At 46.3% G+C, this 25,469-nt stretch overlaps 3 pseudogenes; 2 read left to right on the forward strand and 1 right to left on the reverse strand.

Annotated features, from left to right (window-relative positions):
* Positions 1–8,239: 8,239 nt before the first annotated feature.
* On the reverse strand, positions 8,240–16,641 carry LOC102017057 (annotated as a pseudogene).
* A 124-nt stretch (positions 16,642–16,765) lies between these two features.
* On the forward strand, positions 16,766–19,188 carry LOC106149081 (annotated as a pseudogene).
* An 18-nt stretch (positions 19,189–19,206) lies between these two features.
* On the forward strand, positions 19,207–21,696 carry LOC102004518 (annotated as a pseudogene).
* Positions 21,697–25,469: the final 3,773 nt, after the last annotated feature.

Raw genomic sequence — 25,469 nt, forward strand, 5'->3', positions numbered from 1 at the left:
TTTTAGACTGCCTTGCTCCAAACTCCTGTGCTGCTTGTGCATACTCTTGGGAGCAATACCAGGGCAACCTCAAGTGTGACGTCAGCCTGAGGAGCCAGGAGGAGTTGGAAGCCATGGCACATGTACAGCAGGAGCAGGGCAGCACCTTCATGCAGCACATAAGCAGGTGCCTGTGGCCATTGGCCAGCTGGAGCTAATCAGAGGTCAAACTCACCAGGTACTTGAAGCTATGCATGCATGGCACTGGCACAGAGAATGTAGCCTGGTCCTTGGGCTAGGCGTGAATGCCATGTGGCATCACATCTGCTCAGTAATGTGCTCTTGCACGGGATGATGTGTTAAGCCTTTGATCGGGAGGTGCAGTGTGTGTCCTCAGCTTCCCGTACAGTGCACTGTGCTTCCTGACCTACCAACAGCTTTGATGAGGTCAAAGTTCACACTTCATCTCTTTCACCAGCCAGGGGAGAGATGCGGCCTCTGTCCAGGAGAACAAGCCTGGAAGTCTCAGTCCAAAGGGATTCTCTGACACTGGCTGTCCCAGTGAGAAGCCCCACCCTCTGGAGAGGCTTCCAATACACTCCTTTCCCCAGAAGAGGAAGGCCTGCTAAGACCCAGTGCTGGAGTCAAAAATCAAGTTGGAGTCAGAGGAATACAAGAAGATTCAACTTGGCCCCAAGCCCTGCCCAGCAGGCCTGGCACCCCCACACACACCTGGAATGCCCCATCATGGGAAATTAGGTCTTATATCCCAACAGTACCTAAGTGCCCAGCGATGCTGGGGAGGCAGAGAAGCATGCCCTGGTGATCAGCAGTAGGAAGACTGAGGCTGATACTTCTTGGGATAGTCAGGGTACAGTGAGGTTTTGGAGCGGATCAGAATTCATCTGAGAAAGTCCATTAAGAATGTGACAACTTCACGTTTCTTCCCTTTGAATGCTGCAAAGTTAAAAAAACAAAAAACAAAAAAAACTAAAATCACGATGTGGCCACAGTCATCCTTATACCTCAATGTTTATAGTTCCTACGTTTCTGTTTCCTCTAGGGAACTCCATGAATCAAGACATAACTGCTTGCCATACAGTGGGTGGCTGTTATTAGCTCCACACCTCAGAGAATCAGAATTGACCTGAAACTACTTTTTGGAAAGGAGTCACCTAAATCTGATGAACAGCCATAGACAGGTTATAAGCAGCTAGACTTGTCTTGACTCTGTCATAAAGATGTTTAAGACAAGCTTCAATAGTAAGGACACAGGACAAGTCAGGTATCTCTAGTTTCTCAAAGGTCTGTTCTAATGCCTTCTATCAAAAGGAGAAAGAATAGAAATGTTGAGTCACAAGTAGTCAAAAACATGGAACTTAAGCGTCACAGGTAAATCCATCTGCACTTATGGAGGTAAATAGGTCAAGATTTTATCATAGCCAACAAGCCATGAATGACCACCTGGCAAGGGAGGCCACTAGGACTCACTCATACTGTTCCATGAAGAAACGTTTGGAAATCACCTAATTCATCACACATCATAAGTTTATGTCCATGTAGGATAAGTTAAAATAAGTTGGCTATGCTGGTCCATGAAGAGCACTCATTCTTCTGGTGGCACCTGTTCAGTACATTGTTCCAGAACATCTGGTTGGGGTAATTCCCTTGCATTTTCCCCTGTCAGTGCTATATGCATGCAAAAAACCTCTCCACTTTCACACAAGACTTACTCCATAGCTTTTTCCTGTATTTATGCCAGGCCAGAACAAAAAAATCAGGGACAACATTAGTGTCTTGGCCTACTGAACCTACAAGGCCACACTGCATGGTAACAATAAGATATACAGTCCTAGAGTTTTCAGATTTGCTTTGACAGCCCCAACAGGTACATAGCTCAGACCATTCCCAGTCATATAGACACAGGATATGAGGTTCTGCCTCTTTGGCTGAGCCCTGCCAGATACAAGTTTCTGTATTTTAGCCAGCTGAAGGTATCCATGGATCTATCAGAGGTTCTAATATATACATAATGAGCATTCTTCTAGCTGTCCAGTAGGAACAGACACCCACTTTCCCGTGTAGCTGTATGAATATGGGAAGGGGAAAACACAGACTGCAATTGACTATTGAATAAAGCCTTAAACCTTGTAGTCAGAGTTTACAAGAAAAAGGTATACAGGAAAACTTATAGGACTATTTTATAATAGTCACCCCAAGAGTCAAACGCAAAAGTGTGGGAGATATGGCCACAAGCTAGAGACCCAAAGAATCCAGCTGAAGGCCTAGACGCTATGGCAATGTTCTGCATAAATTCAGCTGAAGACCTGGAGCCCATAGCAATGTCCTCCGTGAGTTCAACTGGAGGCCAAGAGCCCACAACAATGTCTCATGCAAGTCTGCCTTGAGGATCTGCACTAGAAAGGCCCAAAGGTGAGTGGTAGAAGCTAGAAAATCTGTGCCAGCAGGATGAAGGATCTGTGCCAGCCGGCTGAGGGATCTGCACTGGAGCCAGGAAGTGAGGCGCACAGTAAGGACCAGAGCTCCCCTGAAAAGAACCGCAGCCATCCTCAATGACAGTGAGGTCCCCTGGTCCTCCGATGATAACAGCCAAGTTCACATCAAGAAAGTCAGTGACAAATTTCTCCCCAGGAGAACTAAGCACCATCTCTTCCTCTTCATGTCTCCTTTCATGCTTTTGGCAACGATCCTCAGTGAGCTTTCCACACCCAGTACCCACGTTACCTCAGTTCAGCTGGGTGTTACAAGCTGACCACAAGTTGTCAATCCACCACAAACTTCCACTCATATAAGGCAACCTCAAATCAGATCCGTTTCCTTGCCTGAATGAGAGACTTCCGTGGAAGCCATGTGACCAAAGCCATCGTATAATGGCTCCAATGAGTCTGCAGATCCCCCGGCTTGGTAACTTTCCTGGTTCCTGCACGCTTAATCAGGATGAACATACGCAAACTAAACCCTCATAGTGGCTTTTAAATTCATGGATCAAAAGCTATCACGGTAAGAAATGCCAAATGAAATCCTCTAGGTCTGCTCTCATCCCTCTTGTAGCCAAATACCAGATGCTATACCACATTTTAAGTTAAAAAAAAATGACAGTCCCTATCTATCTGATTCACTGAGATGCCTTCTAGAAATTTAATCTTGACATATGAATACCATACATTCAGCCAAGTGACCCAAGTACAGGGTCATCGACTGCTGTACCAGAGATGCCTTTACTGTTGTCTTGGGCACGTTGAGGTTAGGTTACTAGCAAATATTCACCCTTCGGCCCCTCTAAAGGAGGCTGCAAGCCATTCAATCTGGGATAATAGTCACCCTCTTACCCTTGAGTCCTGTGAGGCTTTTCTGGAGCTACTACAATAAACTAATACAATTTATGTCCTGCATGTGGGATTTAGGGGGCAATGGTTTGGTGTCTACCAGGAAACTTGTTCCAAGCCAAAACTCGTTAGTCCATCTCATGCCTCCTACACTTTGTCAGGTCTCTCTAGGTTTGAGTGTGCACGATTCTTGGAAGTAGCATTCCAGATCCTTTCTAAGTCACACAGAAGGGCTGCCAGTTGTGGTCCAGTCGCTACTGAAGAACTCAATAGCAGGCCCAGAATGCAGTACAAACTCCTCTGCATTGTGCAGTGTGTGCCCCACAACTTCAGGTGCCAAAGCTACACTGCATTCTGGGAAAACAAAACAGTTACTAGCTTTATGCTGCAGGGCCTAAGCAATAGCTCACACTCTATTTCCAGGATCCGCTAGGAGCAGAGGATTTGAGACTCATGACCATGAAATTATAGCTACCATTTTGTGCATGGGATTTCAGATTCAAGACTGGGCACATCAGAAATGTATTGCATAGTGAAGATGATACAGTGGGTACACAGCCCACAGGCCCACAGCCCTATCACCTGTAACTCTCCAACTCATGCTGAAGCCTGTAGAGGTCTCCTTATAGTCAGCTGAGTCCGAGATAACCATCTGGATACTGCTCGAACCCAAAGACTGATGCTGTCCTGTAACCTCATTCATGGCCCAAAAGTAGCAGTAAGAGAAGTCCTCCCAGTGGGCTGAGACTGCAGCACTGTATTGTATACCACTAATTGGGGAGAGCAAATGACCAGAATATTCAGACTCCTGGGCAAGGATTAATAGCAAAGACATATCAGGAGTCCAAAGGGAGAAACACTAAGAAACCAGACATGTGGATCCCTAGGAGAGGAAGTTAGGATGTAAGAACAGTTCTTCATGCATCTGGGTGTGTCATGGGGACCATGACCTCGGGCATTATTCTGGTACTGGTCCCCTCCTCAGGCTCTTCCCCCCTTCTTTACTTCCTGGATGTCATGTTTTTGCCTCCAAGCCAGCTGACCATCAAGCAGACACCTCTGAATATACAGACCACAGACAAACCATTTCATCTTATCAGGGATTTTGTCTCAGCCATGAGAAACTGATTAATGCAATGGATACTCCACCTGAGTAATGACATTTTGCATAATGACAAGCAGTCTTTGTGTTGCTTTCAATGCAAGAGCTACCTATCTCCAAGGCCACAGTTCCCTGGCCACTTGATCTATATAAGCCTGAGGATCCACGGTTGGCATACTTGGTAACCCCACTCGCATTCTCAGACTCACTTCTTGTTTCCACCAATGACTTGAATTATTTCAATGGAGGCAACACAACCCCCTTTTGAGATGATTGCACAACTTTAAGATAGAGGTTCTTCCTGCATTTACCTTCAGCTTCAGCTCCCTTCCCCTAAATACTCATGGAGCTTACAAAGCTTTTTAAAAAGCTTGATACTGATAGGAGAGGATCCTCTCCTTTGCAGAAAATCTCACCAGGAGTTTTGTGGAAACTATGGGACAATCAGAGGAAAGCTGTCATATAACAGCTCCAAAGAGCCTGCAGATCAGTAGTATAATAAATTTCCCTGATTCTTGAGTGCAGGTTTCAGCAGAATTAAGCACCTGACATAGGACACTGAAAACATCCTTTTTATTCTTGCTTCTTTGGGCCATATTCATAAACTATTTCCTCTGTTACTACTTCCTTGTTGCTGGGACAAGATACCTGGCACCTACCGGTTAAAGATTTTAGCTTAGTTTGTGCATGTTTTGGTCCACAGTTGGCTGATTCCAAGGCAGCGTGGCATGGCAGAGGACAAACTGTTCATGGCAGGGCAAGCAGGAAACAAACAGCAAGCTTTTTAAAAATTCCATTCAAGCTACAAGCTTATTTTGGTTGGTGCTACTTACACCTTATCAGGATAAATTATATATAGTGCAGTCATGGTCTCAAGTTCAATACACAGCACATTTTATCGAGCTATTCCTCTGCTGGGTATCCTTCATTTCCGGTATCAGTGTCTGGTGTCCTCCTTGGGGCTCTCCCAGCACACAGGTGACAGGAAGGCAGGCTGTAGCACAGCTGAGATGCGTGGAGGAGACCTCACCTCCACAGAGACCTTCGTGTGCAGCTTCTGACATTTATTTCCATTTTTCCTTCAGCCACATTCCAATCCATCTGGCTCACTGATCCAATTTGCCGTTCCGCTTCCGGGTTTGTCTTGTTCCCAATTTTTCTTTCTTCAGTGACACTAATGATAGCAGACCTTTTAGAGTTTTCAATGATACAAACAGCCAGCTACAGCATGTGTGTCGTAGATTCACCACCACTGCTCTACAACTGCTCCTTGATGTGACAGGTGAGTTTCCAGCGTCTAGTGTAGCTTTCTTCTTGACCAATCAAGGGCAGATTCAACTCACATGCAGTCCCCTCAAGGAGTGGCTCCCTAGCATTGTTCAAGCATGCCTGGCAGGCTCCTGTCACATGCAAATGTGCCTAATGTGCTCACTTAAGCAATTTACCCCAGCAGGTGGGTTTGTCATACTCGTGCCAGTCAGCGTGAACATTTGCCGCTTTTCTTAATTAGATCATCTGTGTCTTCATTTCTAAATGGTTATGTAAAAGGTGTGGATAGCTAATTAAATGAGAGTTTGCCAGAATGAAACTAGTTTTTCCAGCTGAGTATAAAATGGCTCAGAACAGGAATTCTCAGCCCTGGCTTGAGACACATCAAGGTAGCTCTCAAAGGGAATCACAGAATTTTTGTCTAATCTCAGATGACTTCAAGTGACGGTGGCTGAGCCCTGGCCCTAGCAGTGAATGAGAACAAATAGAACCTCCCCTTGTAAGCATGCATACATGAGGTCGCTAGGTGGTAATAACTTCCATGCCTCAAGTCTGAAATTGAGCAAAGCCAGGCTCCTTCCTGAGAAAGGAAGTATTTCCATTCAAAGTTTATTGTATCATCAGCAGTAGGGAATCAACTTAGGTGTCCATCACCCAAGGGGTACAATAAACAGGGAGATGTGCAAAGCTAACCAAGTGCAGCCTGTAACACAAGTCCACTTACATATATATACATTCACTCAATACCTCATTTGTGAGAACATACAAGTTTAGGATATTCACCTATGAAGAATTAGCAGTTAAAGAAAATCAAACAGAAGGCTTTCATTGATCAAGTGTATCTACTTCTGAGTGCCAAGAGATTCTTCTGTCTGGAGTATGACATCAATGAATTCTTGGAATGTTAAGGTCTAGGAAACCTGTCCCAGTTTGAGGAACACAGATCACAGGTCATCCCTCCCTCCTATTCAACTCCAAACATAAGCTACCTGGACAAGTTTATCCAGGAAGACAAGCCAGATTCATTCTTTTGAAGCTTTAGGAGCTGAGAAATATCGAGCCTAGACAGGGTTTCTCTTCTATAACTTCCCATACCGTAGAATCGTAAGAACATCTCCCACACTGAGGACAGCTCAAAGACAAGTTGGGCATATGGCAGGACTTGTCTACATGGTGTCCCTAGAATGGGGTCTTCAATAGAAAAAGGACCATCCATACTTTTAGTCCCAATCTTTAGCACCAGTCTGTCACAGGAGCAATGTATGGCACTAAGGTAAGTCTAGCTTTGGGATAGCCAATGGATAGGCACAGAAGAACTGGGTAAGCCAAGAAGCCCCTTGGTTTAGCAGCTGGCTGGCTTTCAAAACTACCTAGGCTAATGGTATGAGACATTCCCGGGTAGGAGAGAAAAGGGGCCTTTAGATGTCAAAGGTCTAGAGGTCCTATTGATGAAGTTAGGAACAGATGTCCATTCAAATTTAACAAGCTCATTCAAGAATAGTGAGCTTTTCAGTATCTGCCCCTCCTCCTCAAATGGCAGGTTGGGGAATGTTTCACCTTAACCAAACTGCCCTAGCAAAGTTTCTTCTGCAGTACACTGTCTGAACAGCAAGTTCAGATAGAGCATTTGAGATATGAAATTTTTTTGTTTTCATGATTTTTTAAAAAATATAGTTTCCATCTCAATATACTATTAGGAACCTTCTTAATGACATCTCATTGATCCTTCTGTTGCATCACTTGGTGTCTTCCTCAAACCTAGGTCTCTGGTTGGGCGATAATAGGTAGCAGCATTAATTTTCTAAAAGTGGATTCAAAACCACTTAACTTTTCAACAGAATTCATAGAAAGTCTATTTCCTTCCTATAGTAGCTATCACTCCGGATTTTGGTTTTAACAGTCTTGGTGCTTCTTTTCTTCTACCATCCCTTTCTCCTTTCCCTCCTTTTCTTTCTTCCATTTCTTTTTCCTTTTTCAATAAGAGGCTAAAAGAAATAGATTATTAAAAGAAATCAAAGTCTAGTAAAACATCAAAAACAGCTCACAAACTCTTCTTTATGATGATAAGTTGCTGAAAAAAGTCTTCAGTAGACACACACCAGTGGTGCTGCTTTATTTAAGCAACTGACACTGCTTGGTGCTTTTGAGTCACTTCTTCCGGGGCTGTACAAAAATCATCATCTGAATCACTAAATTTATTATCTTCTGGTTCATTTCTGAACTCTACATTAGGAAACCTTTTTTCTGGATAAAGGTTCTTTAGAAGTTCTTCAAAATAACTAAGGTTTTATACCACCATTGGCTACTTCTGAATCAGGCTCACTGAATTCACAGTTCTAGAAGATCAGTCTGAGATCAACTATGAAATCTTCAGGCTTTGTGTATAAGGAAGAATCTTCTTTGCAGTCGTCTTGATGGTTGACTAGTCCATAGGATTTCTAATTATATTATAATAATCAGGCACAGTTAGAGGAACAGGGTCTTGAAAAGCCAGGCTCATCTCATGACAGTAGAGAAATAAAACGTGTTTACACACTTCCTTTTATCTATTGGTGTTAACAAGAGCTTCATGGGGTTTTTTCCCCCCTAAGTTGTGACTTGGAAAATTTGTCTATGTGGGCACATGACAAGATGGATGGAAAACTTTGGGACACTTCTCACAGCACAGCAGTTCCCCTCCACTTTGACAAACTGTACACCAAAGTCCTCAACAGGGTCATCTTTCCTTGCCTCCCTAACATGAAGGGGAGACTTCTGGGATGCATCGAGCCACTCGACTTCTCCCTAGACAGGTTCTCCTGGTGCAATCCAGGTTGATCCCCTGTGCTCTCAGGGGTATCAGATCTTACAACGGTCTCCTCAGAAGCAGAGCTCTGACTGCTATTTAAGAGCAGGGAAGTACACTTTTTGGATAGTTGGTATTTTGAGGCCTAGATTCTTCATTTTATTCCTGTTTCACTATAAACAGGAAAATCACTTTTCAGGTGGTCTGCTGTTTTATTTGGATTGGCTCCAACATGACTACTGTGACTTTGTGTGTAGAATCAGCTCCCGCTGGTTTGCTGGAAGAAGTAGAGCTTCCTCTGCTTCCAATGCTAGAGGCACTAGGTGAACATATTGGGGATGGACACTAGTCATAGTAACAGGGTCTGCAAGCCCTGGAGAGGCCACTGATGAGTTTGGTGACTGCACTATTCTGTTGGAGGGCGGTCTGGGCTGGCCGTGATCAGTGCTGGGATCATTTCTCTGGCATAATAGTACTTGATCAATATTAGGAAGAGAAGGAAGATTATAAGAGTCTCCCACTGGTGTGCTCAGATCAAGCATAGGTGAACCAAAACCATTTCCATCATACCCTACTGCACTTGTGATGGTGAGACTGGAAGGAGCAGAGCATGAGCTGCTGGTGGTTGAGGCAACAGTCTGTCCACTGCTGATCTGCCACTGTTTTATGGGTTGTTGAGCCAAGAAAGCCATCTGTAGGGCATTGGGCTTTATTGTTTGCTATGGTACGTTCTGGTTTGGTGGGTACCTCAGCTGTTGAGGATGAGGAGGAAGAACTGGTCCCTTGGGTTTAGGGTTGTGATTTTGAAAGTTTATCAAATGTGGAGGGGGTTGCTGCTGAGAGATGGAAGGCTGCTGGATGGGCCCCCCTGCGTTCTACTGTTTGGTAAATGCACAGGTGCTGGCCCTCCATTGCACCTGTTGCTTCTGAGCCATTATACCTGTTGGGGCATATGCTGGAGTTGTAACTGAGCTAGGTTGATCTGGGTTGGAATGTTGGATAACTGGGCTTGAAGATAAAACCACCTGGTGGCTGTGAATTCTGTTCCATGACAGGATTCTGCTTAGGCATTTGTGGCTGGCTCTTTATCCTCAATCGCTAAAGAACTTAAGTTGATAATATTTTGGGCCCAGAACCTAGGATCACAGTGAAATTGGATGGAGGTGTTGGTCACTGGGGAAGCATCACACCTTGCACAAAGGAGGCATCATAACAGGTATGCAATCAGTCAACTTAAAAGTAAAAGTAAAGTAATGCTGTACTACTGCCACTGGAAACTGCCTATTTAGAAAATGCATAACGTGCTCCAGCTGTTCAGAAAGCCCAGCCACTTCTTGTTGCTGTTGCTTAAGTTTCACATGTGATGGTCCTTTGCAAGGCTCTCTGATGCAGCAGAGCTTTTCCCTTTTTATTTCTACCATCACCATAAAAACAGTAACTCTAATATCCTGTTCCACTTGCTTTTGATTTTGGTTTAGTTCAATTATTGTTTTGGATCTGATTTCCTGTATATTTTCTGTATTTTGTTCTTTCCATCAGTTTGGTGATTAGTGTATCTAGGATCACTTTCCGATTCTCAGAAGCCTCAATAAATTCATATCTATACCCTTTGTGTTCTTGCAGCTGACAGTCCCGACATATCAGTTTGTCACACATCCCACAATAAAGCTTCAACTGCTCCTTTTTATAAGAAGGACAACACACTGGTCTCTGACTAGTCACACCAACTGCCTCTGGAAATACTTCCCATCTGATACTATGGTTTTCTGTGGACCTCACCCTCTGATGAGCTCTAATGCATATCCTACACAAAGCCATTCAACACACTCAACATGAAAATCCACTAGCTTCTTCATTGTCTTCACAGCTTGTGCATAACCTGATTAGACTTTTCCATTCTACTGGCTGGGAACCTCAGTAGTGTCCCTTTATGGAAGTTATCTAGGATGGGTCCCCTCCTTGGCACATTCTTGGCTGCAAATTGGGCATCAAATGACTCTAACTTGGGCAAATAGAGAGTAGCCACCGACCAGTGAGCTGGGCACTGGTAGTATGAGGTAGCTGTGTGGTGCGGGCAGAAGGAACACAGGAAGGCCGGCAGGTTGGGCACGCGGTGCAAGTGTCCAACAGGTTGAGCCAGGCCGCCTCCCCTCGCTGCCTCTGCAGGTTCTTGGCCTCCTTCTCTCCACTGGATACCGCCGCCTCCTCAAAACAAGCGAGGAGCGATGTGGACCCATGCAGAGGAAGCCTCCGGAGATACAAAATTTCATTCCCAAGTCCAAATCAATCTCAAGTCCAAAAAAGTCAATTTATAGCAAGGTGCCAATCCACCAGATTTAAGGAGATCGTCTTCCCTCTGGAGGGCACGGGCCTGTAAACGGTGAGGTCAGGTAATGCACAGCTTCCATCAGACTTGAAGCACTTAAAGTTCAGAGCCAGAAGGAGAATTTGAGCTGGAAATCTCTGAAGGACTCTTTCCTGGCCAGTGAGGACTTATGTGCCACTGACCTATCCTAATGCTTGCAACTGGCAAGCAGGAGCCTGGGAGATTACTCTAGCAACACAAGGCAGCTTCAGCTCTGCTTATGCAAGGAGAGCACAAGGAAGCCTACTATTAGTGGGACACTGGACAGCCCCAGGCACAAGAGGGACAGTGCTGCTGTGGAAGAGGTACTCAGCTCCACAGAAGCCTTCACAACTGAACCCTATAGTGCCTGCCACCCTTCAAATCTTAGTTCTCCACCCCAAAAATAGGCAACCTGGGCATTGGACAAAGTCCAGGTGAGAGGCCCACGGGTTCTCACGATGAGATGCAATTTTCCCTTCCTCCCTCCCTCCCTGTGACTAACTCTTCAAGTTGTCTTCCTACTTAGTTAGGAAAAGTAGGAAAAAAAAAAGATTTTTCTTCCCTGTTGGGCTGGACGCTTCTCTTAGAGACCCTGGACCCCTCATATCCTCAGCTCACAAAGGACAAGACACTCAAGTATGGGGAGAGCCTAAAAACTAATGTCCCCAACTCCTGGCCAGCAGCCGGGTTGCGGGTGGGGCAGGCTGAAGCAACAGGAACCAGTTCAAGTCCTCTTGCAAAAAAAAAAAAAAAAAAAAAAAAAAAAAAAAGAATATTAAATGGAGAAATGACAACAGAAAGTAAAGTTGAGGAAGTGGAAAAATATTGACATACCTAGGGATTACCAACTACAGCTACATCTCTGCAACTGCAGTTATGATTGGATAGGAGAAAGACAGTTTGAGCACTCTTTCCTATCTTTTTCATCAAATGAGTCAATTTTTCCATTTACCATGTAAGTTTGTAAACATTACTTGTGACCAAATGGCACCTGTTAATTGATTAAAGAATTTTCTACTGCCAGACATTTTGGGCAGTGTATTTTGTAATTCTTAACATAAGAACCAACAAGGCTCAAGAGGCTTTTACCTAGAGGCATAGTACATGATGACAGCAAGCTTCTATCTTGAAAGCTGCTGGTCACCGTGTATAAAGCACCTTACACAGGAAAACTTCCCCTTGGAAAGGAATGGCCCTATATCAGTCTCTATTCCCAGCATTCTTGGAACTGCTGATCCTCCATGGGAAGATTCTTACCTTCCTGCCTTACTTGACAGTGGAGTGGTGAAGGCTTCAGCATAGAAATGTGAAAAACTTGTAAAATTGGGGCCAAAAGAGGTATAGGTGTCTTCACCTATCAGCATCCAAAGAAACCAAATGCTTTGTACTGGGACAAGATGCCTTGAGGGCATCTCCATAGTCAGCAGGACCCCACCCATCACCTGCTCAAGGGTGCAAGGATGGAACCCTTTCATTGGAGGATAGAGCTTCCTTGCTCAAGGACCTCCTAGGGAATTGGTTTCCCCAGTACTCACTTCACTATGCTCAGCCACCCAGGTAATCAGTCCTACTCAGCCATGGTTTAAGGGTACCCAGCTGCTGCTGCTAGAGCAGATTTTTAGGATTATCTACTGTGTGATGTTGGTATTACTGGATTGCAAAACCCAAGCATTGTGGAGTCAGGGAGGCTTGCAGTCAGATTTCAAAGGCAGGCCTGGAAGGCCAGGCAAGGAGTCCTTGAGAAGGCAGTTTATGAAACCAAAAGTACAGCACAAACACCAGGAAATGAGATTACAGGCATGTGGAATGTTTGCCAAGGAACGTTGATGGCCATGAGTAGGTCCCAGCCCAAGAGAGGCCATGTGGGCTGTAATAAAGTCCTTTGGGGTGGGGTCGTGACATAAGACTTGTGAACCATCTCACCACCATGTGCTCCAGATGCCAAGTATACAGCTACAGGACTTAGTGATGGTCCTTCTGGGTTTCATTATTGCTTGTATCTCTCCCCTTTGGAATGGGAATATCTGTCCTTGGTTCATTTGGGTTGTATAACTTGACAAAAAAAAAAAAATAGAAAGAGGTTCACTGCTATGAATTTCCCTCAAGCCTAAGACTTTGCTTTTGTTGAAGATAATTGTATCACCTTAGGCAGAATTGATATTATGTCTTACTTTTCTCTCACTGATGAGACAAAATACCTGACACCCAAAATTAAGGAAAGAGGTTTATCTAGCTTACACTTTGTGGAGGTTTCAGTCCATACTTAGCTGGCTCTAAGGCAGAGTGGCACATGGCAGAGGGCAACAGTTCATGGCAGAAGAGGACAGCAAAAGCAACAAGAGTAAAAGGAAGGAGTGGCCACAAGCAGTCTCTTTCTCTCCTCTAACATTGTAGGCAAACTATCCACCCCTAGGTGGGGTTGGGCGTGGCACTCACACCCATAATCCCAGCATTGCACCACGGGATCAATCAAACTCTAAAAGCCTGTCCTATGACTGCAGAGGCTTTGGGGGAACATCCAGACACAGACTGTAACATTCCACCTCTGGCCTCCCAAAAACTCATGTACATCCCTTTATGCAAAAGACATTTTAGTCCAGCTCTAAGAGTTGCCAAAGTCCTAGCAGTTTCAGCATTGCTGAAGAGTCCAAGCCCCATGTCTCCTCAGAGATGTAAAACAAACTCTTAGCTGTGAGCCCAAGTACAAACAAAAACAAAGTTAAACACTTCCAATATTCAATGGCAAAAAATAAACATTACCATTCCAAGAAGTATAAACAGGGGAATACAGAACATTGGTCCTAAAGCAAGTCCAAAATCCCACAGGGTTAACATTATGTCCTGTAGTTCCATGTCCAGCATCTGAAGCAATTTGTGGCACATTGTGAGCTCCAAAGTGCTTACATGACTTCACCCCTATGGCACTTCCAGTGGTTACAGCACACATGGCTTCTCTCTTGGGCCCACTTACTCCCTAACTCCCTCCTTGCAGCCTTCCTCAGACAATCCACATTCCTGGCTTTTCCAAAATTCTGAGGTCTCTAGTGCACTTTTTGCTTCACACTCACAGCTTCACAACACACTGCCCGGCCTCCCAAGCCTTCTTCTGAAATCAGAGTGGAAGCCTTCTTGACCTCAGAACTCTTGCAACCTAAAACCAGTGCCATGTGGATGATACCAAGGTCTGCTGCCACCTGGAGTAGTAGCCAAGCTTTCCTCTTTTGGCCATAGAGATCAAGTGCCTGGATCACTGGGCACTCAATCGAATTCTGAGGAGAAAATTCTCTATGCTGCCACTATTCTGGAACCTGGTGTGGCTGCTGCCACCATTCTGGAACATGACGCTCAGCAGCTTTCTTCCCAAAGCACAGCCTTTCATTTTTGTAGTTTTGAGGCTGCAAAGGGTAGAGACTTGCTTCTTGTGATGCCCTCAGGCCATCTTTTCCATTCTCTTGTTCCCTCTCAGCAATGGAGATCTCCTCAGCTCTATCTTTGCAGTCCACAGCTTTACTGGAGCTTCCTTTCTGGCCAAACTCACAACATATTAAATCATCCTGCTGGGCTCTTTGCTCTTGATTCACAACATAAATCTGACTAAAACCCCCCCAACAATAGCCAGGCCACAGCTGCAATATTTGACTGCCTTGAAATTTCTTCTGCCAGATTGATTAGTCCACCGCCCTTAACCTCAGTCTCTGGACAGGAGCAAAATGCAAACTTTCTGCCAAGCCATAAAACACATCATCTGGAGTCCAGCAGCCAATGCAGTCTTTCTGCCCAACAGAAACCTCCCGAATCCGGTCTTTACTGGCAGGATTTCCTACCAGCCTTCTGGGTCTTCCAAGCTCTGACCAGAATCTCCCATACAGAACAGTCAAAGGTGTTGGAGCTCTACTCTTTCAGGCGACATCTCCAAACCTTTCCAAACACTTCCCACAAGCCATTTCCAAAGGCTCTTGAACCACATGGTCAGGTACAGTCACAGTAATGACCCCAACTCCTCTGGTACCAAATTCTGTCTTGGTTACCAGCAGTCTCTTGTTTATGAGACAAAATACCTGTCACCCAAAATTAAGGAAGGAAAGGTTTATCTATCGTACATTTTTTTTTTTTTTTTGTCTTTTTGAGACAGGGTCTCCCTGTGCAGTTCAGGCTGGCCTTGAGCTCACTTTGTAGCCCAGGCTGGTCTCGAACTCGAAACGATCCTCCTGCCTCCGCCTCCCGAGTGCTGGGATTACAGGCGTGCGCCACCACACCCGGCTCTACCGTACAGTTTGTGGAGATTTCAGTCCATACTTGCCTGGTTCTAAGGCAGAGTGGCACATGGCACAGGGCAACCATTCATGGCTGCGGAAGACAGCAAAAGCAACTACAGTAAAAGGGAGGAGTTGTGGCAAGCAGCCTCTTTCTCTCCCTTACACTGTATGCAAATTACCCACAGCTGGGTGGGGGTGGGTGTAGCACTCACACCCATAATCCCAGCATTGGATCATGGATCAATCAAAAACTCTAAAAGCCAGCCCCAGGATTAGCATGAGGCTTTGGTGGGGGTGAGGTTGGGGGTGGGGGTGGGGGACATTCAGACACAAACCACAACAGTTGAGGATTTTTTTTGCATTATATGTTTAAAGGACGGACATGTTTGGGTATGAAGTGGACAATGAGGGGCTGCAGCAGTAAATGGGTGCAGTGTCAACTAGACTGGCTTTGGGTCCTGCTCCCGGATTGGAGGAGCACACTTGTGGGTGTGTCTGGGTGTCATATCCTTTTCCCATTAGGCCTCTTCCCTGGAATCAGCCAATCATGAATGGAAACAGCAAACTACAACTGTTCCTTTAAATTGTGGGTGTTGGGTATTACGCCACAGCTAAAACATACACATTTACCCTCTGCTGAGTAGGGTTTTCCCTAGAGGATAAAGATTACAATTGCCAAGTTTCAACGTACATAAGATGATGGGGATCTGGAAAAGCCAGCCCTGGAAGAGTTGTTTCTAGCAATAGTGATTTCATCATAGATAGTTTGAGACAAGCTATCAGGCAACTGTTTGCTGAGGTGCCACGAAGAAAAGCCATTCCAAGACAACTGGATTGAACCATGAACAGACAATAGGCTGTGGAACAAAGCCCGCAGGGTCAGAGCAAAGTTTATTTCTCAGCTGCAGCAAAGAAAATGGTGGCAGAAAACACGCTTATTTGGGTTCTGTTTGTGTCTACCCTTATGATCTCCCCTCCTCTTCAGAAGGGAAAGAGTGGTGGCACAAGACTCCATTCCCTGGGGGCTATCTCTATGGCTTTCACGTGAATGTCTGCACTGTGTCCAATCAGTTTGAGGGCTGGAATATAAGGTAGCCATCTTTGGGAAAAGCCAGATCACACATGCTATGAATCGGTCCAAATCCTACTCCCAGGTCCAGGCAGGGAGCCTGGTAGACTGGAGGAGAAAGAGAGCTAGAGTCAGACATTCAAGAGACTAAGCTATCTAAGAGTCCCTGGGCTATGACAAACAGGCTGAGTGGAAGCCCCTCCACCTGAGCTTTTCAGGGCACAAAAGAGGTGCCCTTCCTCCAGTTCTACCCCTGCTGGAGTGCTGCCCCCACGAGGGCACCCAGTCCTTTCCCACTGCCACCCACCCACTAGGCGGAGTTAATCCGCAAGATTCCACCAATGAACACTGGAAACGTATACCCAGGAGCAAGTCCGGAAGAGGGCAAGCCCGTCCAATAGGAGAGCTGCTCAACTTCCGGGTTCCACCCCTTCTCCGCCTGCTCCGCCTGCTCCGCCTGCTCCGCCTTCTCCGCCCTAAGTGGCATATAAATGCAGCGCAGCAGTTTGGGATGCACCCAGAGAGAAAGGAGTTTCCCTACTCGCTGCCATCCGAGGTGTTCAGCGTTTGGAATCCGTCAAGTCTGGGGACTGATCGCCGCTTCCATCGACATGTCTGACCGAAGCTCACTCGTGAAGCAACAGCTCATTCAATCTAGGGCCGGAGCCGTCCCAGTCCGCAGTGAGAAACGCGAGATTTCAATGGAGAAAGTGAAAGTGAAACATTCTGTGTCCGGAAAGAGGCCAGAGGATGCTCCTATGGAGTCATGGGATGAAGAATTTCCATTTGTTCAGAATTTAGGCTTGCACCCCGCCAGGCTGGCTGGCGACTTGGGGCCACTTCCTTGCCCAGCCTTCCTTGGGCAAACAAGAGCTCTAGCCCTGCCCGAGGCCCCTAGGGCGCGCCCCTCCTGGGTGTCCCCTCAGGCCACCAGTTCCCCGGATGCACTCTGCCTCGGCCCACAGCCGGCCTTCCTGCAGGCTCCGCGGCCAGGCCTGGCGCCCCTGCTGAATCTCCACCCTCGCGTCCACCGCCTTCTTCCCCCGGCACGCAGCTGTCATCCATCCCTCGCTCGTGCAGTGCTTGCGCTCCAGGCCCGAAAGAAAAGGACCAAGGCCAAGAAGAACAAAGCCCAAAGGAAAAAGGAACCTCAGCGCCGAGGCCCCGCCCCCCACTCTGAGAGGGACCAGCCAGAGCAGGAAGAGGAGATTCTGGGATCCGATGATGATGAGCAGGAAGACCCCAAGGACTACTGCAAAGGAGGTTATCATCTTGTGAAAATTGGCGATCTGTTCAAGGGCAGATACCATGTGATCCGAAAGTTGGGATGGGGGTACTTTTCAACAGTGTGGTTAGCATGGGATCTTCAGGGAAAGAAGTTTGTGGCAATGAAAGTAGTTAAAGGTGCTCAACATTATGCTGAAACAGCACTAGGGGAGATCCAGTTGCTGAAATCCGTTCATAACTCGGACCCCAGTGATCCAAACAGAGACATGGTCGTTCAACTGCTAGATGACTTTAAAATATCAGGAGTTAATGGAACACATATCTGCATGGTGTTTGAAGTGCTGGGGCATCACCTGCTCAAATGGATCATTAAGTCCAACTATCAGGGGCTTCCATTGCCTTGTGTCAAAAAAATTATCCAGCAAGTGTTACAGGGTCTGGACTATTTACATACGAAGTGCGGTATCATCCACACGGACATTAAGCCAGAAAACATCTTGTTCTCAGTGGAGGAGCAATATATCTGGAGACTGGCAGCAGAAGCAACAGACTGGCAGCGATCCGGAGCTCTTCCTCCTTCTGGGTCTGCAGTCAGTACTGCTCCCCAAGCTAAACCAGCTGACAGAATGTCAAAGAATAAGAAGAAGAAATTGAAGAAGAAGCAGAAGCGCCAGGCAGAATTACTAGAGAAGAGAATGCAGGAAATTGAGGACATGGAGAAAGAGTCTGGCCCTGGGCAAAAAAGACCTAACAAGCAGGAAGAATCAGAGAGTCCTGTTGAAAGACCCTTGAAAGAGAACCCACCTAGTAAAATGATGCCAGAAAAACTTGAGTCAAGCTCCACTGGCCAGTCTCAGGCACTTAAGGAATGTGGTGTAGAGGGCGGTGCAACAGAAACTCCTTGCAATGGAGTCCTTGAAGTCAGTCATGATACTGAGAACAGTCAGAAAGAAATATTGAGGCTTCAAGAGGATCTCCATAATGCTAACAAGGGTGATGTCCAGCATTGGAAGCAGGAACCTCCTTTCCTAAGCTCCCAAAATGGAGACAGCAGCACATCTCAAGAAACAGACTCTTGTACACCTGCACCCCCAGAGGTGTCAGATGCCATGGTGTGCCAGTCTTCCCCAACTGGAGACCAGTCATTCTGTGAGCAGCACATCGGCCAACTTCATCAAAGCATTCGGGCAGAGATCCCTGGTGAAGAGGCACAAGAGGAGGGACAGAATGGACCACTAGACAGCAAAGGAAACTCCACTGCTGGAAATTTGCTTGTGAATCCCCTTGAGCCAGGCAATGCCAAGAAGCTCAAAGTGAAGATTGCTGATCTTGGAAATGCCTGTTGGGTGCACAAACATTTCACCGAATATATTCAAACAAGGCAGTATCGCTCCCTGGAAATTCTGATAGGCTCTGGCTATAGTACCTCGGCTGACATCTGGAGCACGGCATGCATGGCCTTTGAACTGGCCACAGGCGATTATTTATTTGAACCTCATTCAGGAGAGGAGTACACCTGCGATGAAGATCACATTGCGCTGATCATAGAACTTCTGGGGAAAGTGCCTCACAAGCTCATTGCAGCAGGAAAGTATTCCAGAGAATTTTTCACCAAAAAAGGTGACCTGAAGCACATCACAAAGCTGAAACCCTGGAGCCTGTTTGAGGTTCTGGTGGAGAAGTATGGGTGGTCTCAGCAGGAGGCGGCTGGCTTCACAGATTTCTTACTGCCCATGTTGGAGCTCGTCCCCGAGAAGAGAGCCACCGCTGCCGAGTGTCTCCGGCACCCTTGGCTCAGTTCCTAAACCACAGCCCGTCCCACAGCATGGACCAGGTGGGCCTTGGACATGACAGCGTTCCCTGGGAGCAGCTATGGAACTCTTCCCTTTACAGAAAAGCCAAGGGGGGTGGGCAAAGTGAGACCCTGCTGGCAAGCTACCAGTAAAGCTGTCTATATGGAGATTGGAATCCATTTTGTCATTTACCACCAATGACAAAGGTAAAGGTGGTGTCCCTATGCAGTCCATTTAACTCTTGAATGTATTACTCCAAGGAACTGGCCAACTGTTCATTGGATCTTTGATTGGTTACTCCTGAAATCAGACGTGTTCGTGTAGAAAGTATTTTAAATCAGGCTATCTATGCACCTATCAAGTATGGGGAACAGTTGATCTCAACGGCAGAGAAATTCAGCAGTCCTAATCTCTGGGTTGTCAACTGTATTTACGTCTAAAGCAATACTAGACTTAAGTGCAATCTCTCCTATTTTGGAAAATCCCCATGGTGGTGTAAAGGCCTCACAAGGAACGTGCATGGCCTCACAAAGAACATGAAAAATTACTGATTACTCCGCCTCTTGTCCTTTCCACCTGCGTCATTCCGCATTCTAGCCACTCCCTGAAATGTATCGTTCCTTTCTTGTAAGTTTGCTAAAGTTTCTGTAGTGTCTCGGAAGACTGCTTCACAAAGAGTTCATTTGCCAAGCAGGATGTGGTTTTTTGGTTTAAAAGTTGCTCTCACACCTGGTTTGCTGCTGACCTGATCCTACCCTGCGTGGAGGCTCTCAGTCAGTCGCTGGCCAGCTAAGAAAGGCTCATTCTAAAATCTCAATTGGCGATCCGTGTGCTCCGGTGTTTGTCGGTCGGTACCTTGGTTCGGTTCTGAGTCCAGAACAGTGGAATTATAGAATTCTGATGGTGTTAATGGGAAATAACCAGAAGACACGGAAAGGAACAGAAGGCTCTATTTTTAACAATGGACATGACAGGAATTTTTAATAGGAGAGAAAACCTACAACTTCATTTTGGAAATCTTCCCCACTAGATGAGGGCTTTGCCCCCTGTCACTTAAGGAGCCAGATACATTAGACAACCTGAAAAAGAGGCAACTGGAGACCTTGATTTTCCGTCTACTCCACAAGCCTTTTTGGAGCTCAATCCTAACACTCAAATTACAGTGGCCACTAAAGAATTTTACTCTTTAAAAAAAAAAAAAAAAAAAAACTTAGCCAAAGGACAAGCAGCAGCACCTGAGCACCTGAGGAGTAGGAAGAGAATTCCTCTCGTGACCTCCAGGCTGCGCTGTTTGCAGAATCAGATTTGTGAAGATGAAGAGAGATTGTCGTGACATTGGAAAATAGTGGGATCTGAAGTGGTGAGAGAAAGCGACTCAGAAGTAGGAGATGCTCGGTGCGTGGAACGAGAAGATAGCAGTGAAGACAAAGCAACCGATGGTGAGGAAATAGAGGAGTGCTGGGATGCCTCTGCCAGCACAGGAAAGGCAAAATAAAGAGTTAGAAGTCATGGAGGTGGAGCATGAAGGACGCTCCGGAAGAGATGCCAAATCCAAGTATGGAGAGCAGAGCACACAGACAGTGAAGACGAGATGGAGCCTCACCTTGAGCCAGTCTTCATTCACAAGGAGGACCGAGTGACTGTCCTAAGAATGCGAGGCTGAAGCGTTAAAGCAGAAGCAGCTGGAGCAGGAAACCAGGCACCTGGCTGAGGACAGGAGCATGTACACACATAAGATTGTAGAAGGAATCAAAAGAGAGCTAGAGAAAAGCTGTCACTGGCTGCACTGGACGCTCTCAATCCTGATGATAATGAGGAGGAGGAGGAGTATGAAATGGGGGAGATTTTTCAAGCTCAAGGGACTCCAGAGGGACAGAGAAGATGGAGAGGGCTTGAAAAGGAGAAAGAAATTGAATGCGTAAGAAACCCTACTGAGGAAGAGAGGAGAGCTGAGCTTCAGGCAGATGGCAAAGTCATTACCAACAGCGTTCCAGGCAAATACGAAGTTTTTACAGAAGTGCTATCACCCCCAGGTGCTCTCTTCAGGGAGGAGGAGGAAGTATCCTAGAGAGATTTCAGTGCACCTACCCTGGAGGATCTGTTCAATAAAACCATTCTTCCTAAAGTCATGCAGCTCAAGAACTTTGGACGTTCTGGTCGTGCCAAATATACCCACCTTTCAGACCAAGACACTACCTCCTTTGACTCAGCATGCAGCCAAGAGTGCTCAGAAACAAAATTCTCTAAACAAAAGGCAGCAGGGGCACACAGTGTATTTGAAGAGCCATCTGTCAAGAAGCGGGAAACTTCATAAAGATTCAGCCACTTCTTCCAACTGTGGGACACAAGAGGGAGTCTCCACATCCGGTCCTTGATTTTCTTTCTCCATTATATACGTGGTCCCTGTAATGGAGCTGGCTGACTGGACTGACTGGCATACTTGTGTGTTCCTGGGTGGCTCTTCTTGAAGGTATTTGAGATTTGGATTTGTGGTGGATTAACAACTGGTGGTCAACTTACAACCCCCCCAGCCGAACCAAGTAAGCGTGGTGCTGGATGTGGGAGGCCCACCTGGGGACTGTTGCCAGTAGCATAAGAGGCAGAACTGAATAAGTTAGGCTGTTGGGAGCCTGGTGGAAGCCGATAGAAGCTGTTAGTGGAGGAGCTAATGCTGGCTACCCTGATGAACTTAGCTGTTTTCATCTTGCAAGGAGCTCGGGACCTTGTTTGCCGAGAACAGCTTTGTTTCACTCTGGGGGAGCTCTGATCCTGGTCCTCACTTTGAGCATCACTTCCTGGCTCTGGAGGGGAAGATGTTGCATTGCTCAGTCTCATGGAGAAGCTTGTCACACTGGCTTTCCTGATGGGAACTCGGCTTTCCTCATCATCAGAGAAGCTCGGGACCTCACTGTTGGGGAGGATTGCCATGGTACTTTTCAGGGGAGCTCTGGCTCTTTCTTGGCATGTCACTTCCTGGCTCCAGTGCAGATCCCTCAGCCTGCTAGCACAGATCCTTCATCCTGCTGGCACAGACTTCCTACATTCCACCACTGACCTTTGGACCTTCCCAGTGCAGATCCGTGAAACAGGCCTGCATGACACATTGTTATGTGCTCTAGACCTCCAGCTGGTCTCATGGGAGGCATTGGTATGAGCTCTAGAGTTCTTCAGCTGGACTCATGCAGGACCATTTCCGTGGGGCCCAGGCCCTTGGCTGGATTCTTTGTGCTTAAGTGTGTGGGTAGATTTCCTACACTTTTGTATATCATTGTTTCAGTGACTATTAAATAATCTTATAAAATGTGTCCTGTATTGTATTGTTCCCCTCACACACACCAAACCACACAAAATTGGTATCAAGAGCCCCCAAACCAACACAGGAGTCAAACTCGTTAAAAACAAAACAAAACAAAACACTAGATAGGATCAGAGGCTTCCCAGTTTAAACCACTTCTGAAAAATCCCAGATTTCTCCATGCCACCTTCCCATATTTACTCGGGATTGTGAAGAGTTTCTTTCCAGCCCGATAGCTGGAGTCAGAAATGCTGGCATGCAGGCAACCCATTCGGGCCCCCTTCTGTCTCTCTGACAGAAGCTCTCTTTCCCCCTCAATAAGTCTATTCTGCTCTTAACCCTCCATTGTTCCTAAAATTATTCTTTGATTTTCTGTATTCATGCCCACTTGCTACGTGACTTGCTTCCGCCGTTTGATCCTGATTTAATCAAGTTTCACCTGAAGAATTGTTACTGGCTGGCCATAGTTTTGTCTCACCCTCATGCCCACCTTTATTTCCCATTTTTCCTCCACCTTGGACCCCCCCCCTTACACCTCGTGGTTCTGCTCTATAAAATTCCTAGGAAAGACAGGGTCCTAGACAACTCCTGGGGCCCCCTTCCGTCTCCCTCTCAGACAGCAGCTTTCTTTCCCTCAAATATATTCTGCTCTTCCAAAAAAATGGCATATAAATGGACAATGTGTTACCTTCTACCTTAGGGTTAGGAGGCCTATTATTACAAAAGTTAAGCTATTTGAAACCTAATTTGCATTTTTGTTGGAGTCAACTTTTCTAAGTGAACATTTTTGATCCATGTGTGTGTCGAGAAATAAAAGGATTATAACACCAGGGGGAAAAAAGGGATGCTTATGCTGCTCGGGCGAATAAGAGTGAATAAGAGAATATAGAGCAAATAAGGAGCTGGCACATCTGGTGCTGAGGCCAGGTGACCTATGCAGGTGTGGGAGTAGAATTGTCACTGTAGCACCAAAGTACACCCACCTCCCCACTACAATCAGTGAAGCCTTAGAATTTAGGGACGCTTGAATTCATTTTAGCAGCTTTAACCACTCACCTGATGACAGATGAGTGGGCTGAAAATGGCAGAGTTATACCTGCCCTATGAGCTCAAGCCTTTCAGTGTTTGGCCTTGGACTGGTTTGCCGGCCTTTGAGGGACCATCAAGACTCAGAGCCAAGCTTGTCATGAGCCACTTTCCCTGTGAGAGAATCAAAGAGTTTGGGTTCTACCTAGTTCTGGATCTACCCACCTCCCACAACTCACATTCTCCTAGTGCAATCGAAGTAGGGTGCAGGAAGCACAGGAAAGCAGCTGGCCTTGCTATGTAATCTCCAGCCAAAAGGGGAAACCTCCCGACCCTCAACCAGACTTCCTTCTGCACGCAGCACATTCCAACCTGGTTGCCAGCAGAGCAGGCTGGGACTTTCAGGGCCGCAACTCCTCAACGTGACTTTAGACTTGTGACTTGACACAGAGCCCAGTGTCACCCAACAGAAGCTGGTTCCATGCCACAGAACTCCTGGTCCCCTTCAGACTCGGCCAATAAGGACTTAAGCATTCTATCCCTGGGGTGCTTTCTTCATGGATGAGGATGAAAAATGTAAGAGAAGGTGGGGGTTCAAGCCACTGCCACTTCACCATTAACACCTTTTGCTTCTCGTCGAGAGGGACTTACACACAGCTATAACTGTTCTAGAAGTGAAGGTGACTTCAAGTGCCTTCATGACTTTTAATCATGAACTTTCTTACCACACAAAGTGCAGTCAGGTGTCCAAAATTGTAGCAAGTGACACTTGATGACTATAGGGAAACATTGCTTAACGTGTAAGATTTCACAGATTGCCCATCCCTCTGGCTTTAGATTTTGACTTTGTATAGGTTTTTCAGACTTTTTCTGGTTTACTGGCCCAGCTTTGACTTTTGAAGATCCCTTATACTCCTGGCCCCCAGACTCTAGGGCCTTGACAAACTATGCACCTTTCTGTGTCTTAAGCATTTTAGATATTCCCCCAGGACACAGCCTCATCCAATCCCAGGATCACATCTGCCTGCACAGTTGCAAGCTGAGCAGACGTGAACAAGGCACCATCCCTGGGCTTCGGGACAGCCAGCCTAGGGGGAAAGTAATGGGCACTTGGCCTTATTTTGTCACCAATGACCAGCAAGGGGATTCTTGCTGCACTCGTCCAGGTGTTAAGTGTGGACACCTGTGATAGCAAACAAGCTCAGAAGAGTGAACCTTGTAGCCAGCAGCTATTTCCAGAGCACTTAATTTGGATGGGCACTGTTTCTCCCTCTCACACCTCAGCATTGTCAGAAACCCCTTCAAGGTTAAACCATTTTCCCAAAGCTTAGCCGAAGAGCAGAGTGAGTGACAGGCAGAGTGCACCCAGATGATCTCAACCCATATCTGGCAGTTATTAAAAAAAAATCCAATTAATTCTGGGTTTCTTACATAGGACAAACCATGTGATATTTAAGCTTGTGTGTCTCATTTCACTCAATGTTGGAGCAAAGTACGTTAGTAGGAAACAGGGACATCTTTCTCAAATGGGAGGGCCACCAAGGGATGGAATGAGGGGGAAGGGGAGTGAACGTAAGAAGGATAAAAGGTGTTATGAACATGTTCCAACACTCCGTGGTAGGGGCTGGGGATTTAGCTCAGAGACACAGCACCTGCCTGGCAAGTGCAAGGTCGCGAGTTCAATTCCTGGTACTGGAAAAAGAAAAAAACAAACCACAAAACAACACCCCGTGGTAAATGTAGTCAGTGTACTGCAAACACATCCTAGTAAGTTAAAAAAACCCCTTCAAGAGGGCCAGAGACGAATGCTCTGGGCTCAAACCAGTAGCTCTACTGCAGGAGGGAGCCAGGTGCTTCTGTTTCTGAATGAGAACCCAGCACACCCACCTCCACTTTGAACAGAATCAGCAGCCCCTGAAGCTGCCCTCAGAAGGTCTTGATCTAGGCACTTTCACGGAAGCCCTCGTCGTTAGG

This window comes from Chinchilla lanigera, unplaced genomic scaffold, assembly GCF_000276665.1.
Source record: "Chinchilla lanigera isolate Chin_1 unplaced genomic scaffold, ChiLan1.0 scaffold00036, whole genome shotgun sequence".
Lineage (NCBI taxonomy): Eukaryota > Metazoa > Chordata > Mammalia > Rodentia > Chinchillidae > Chinchilla > Chinchilla lanigera.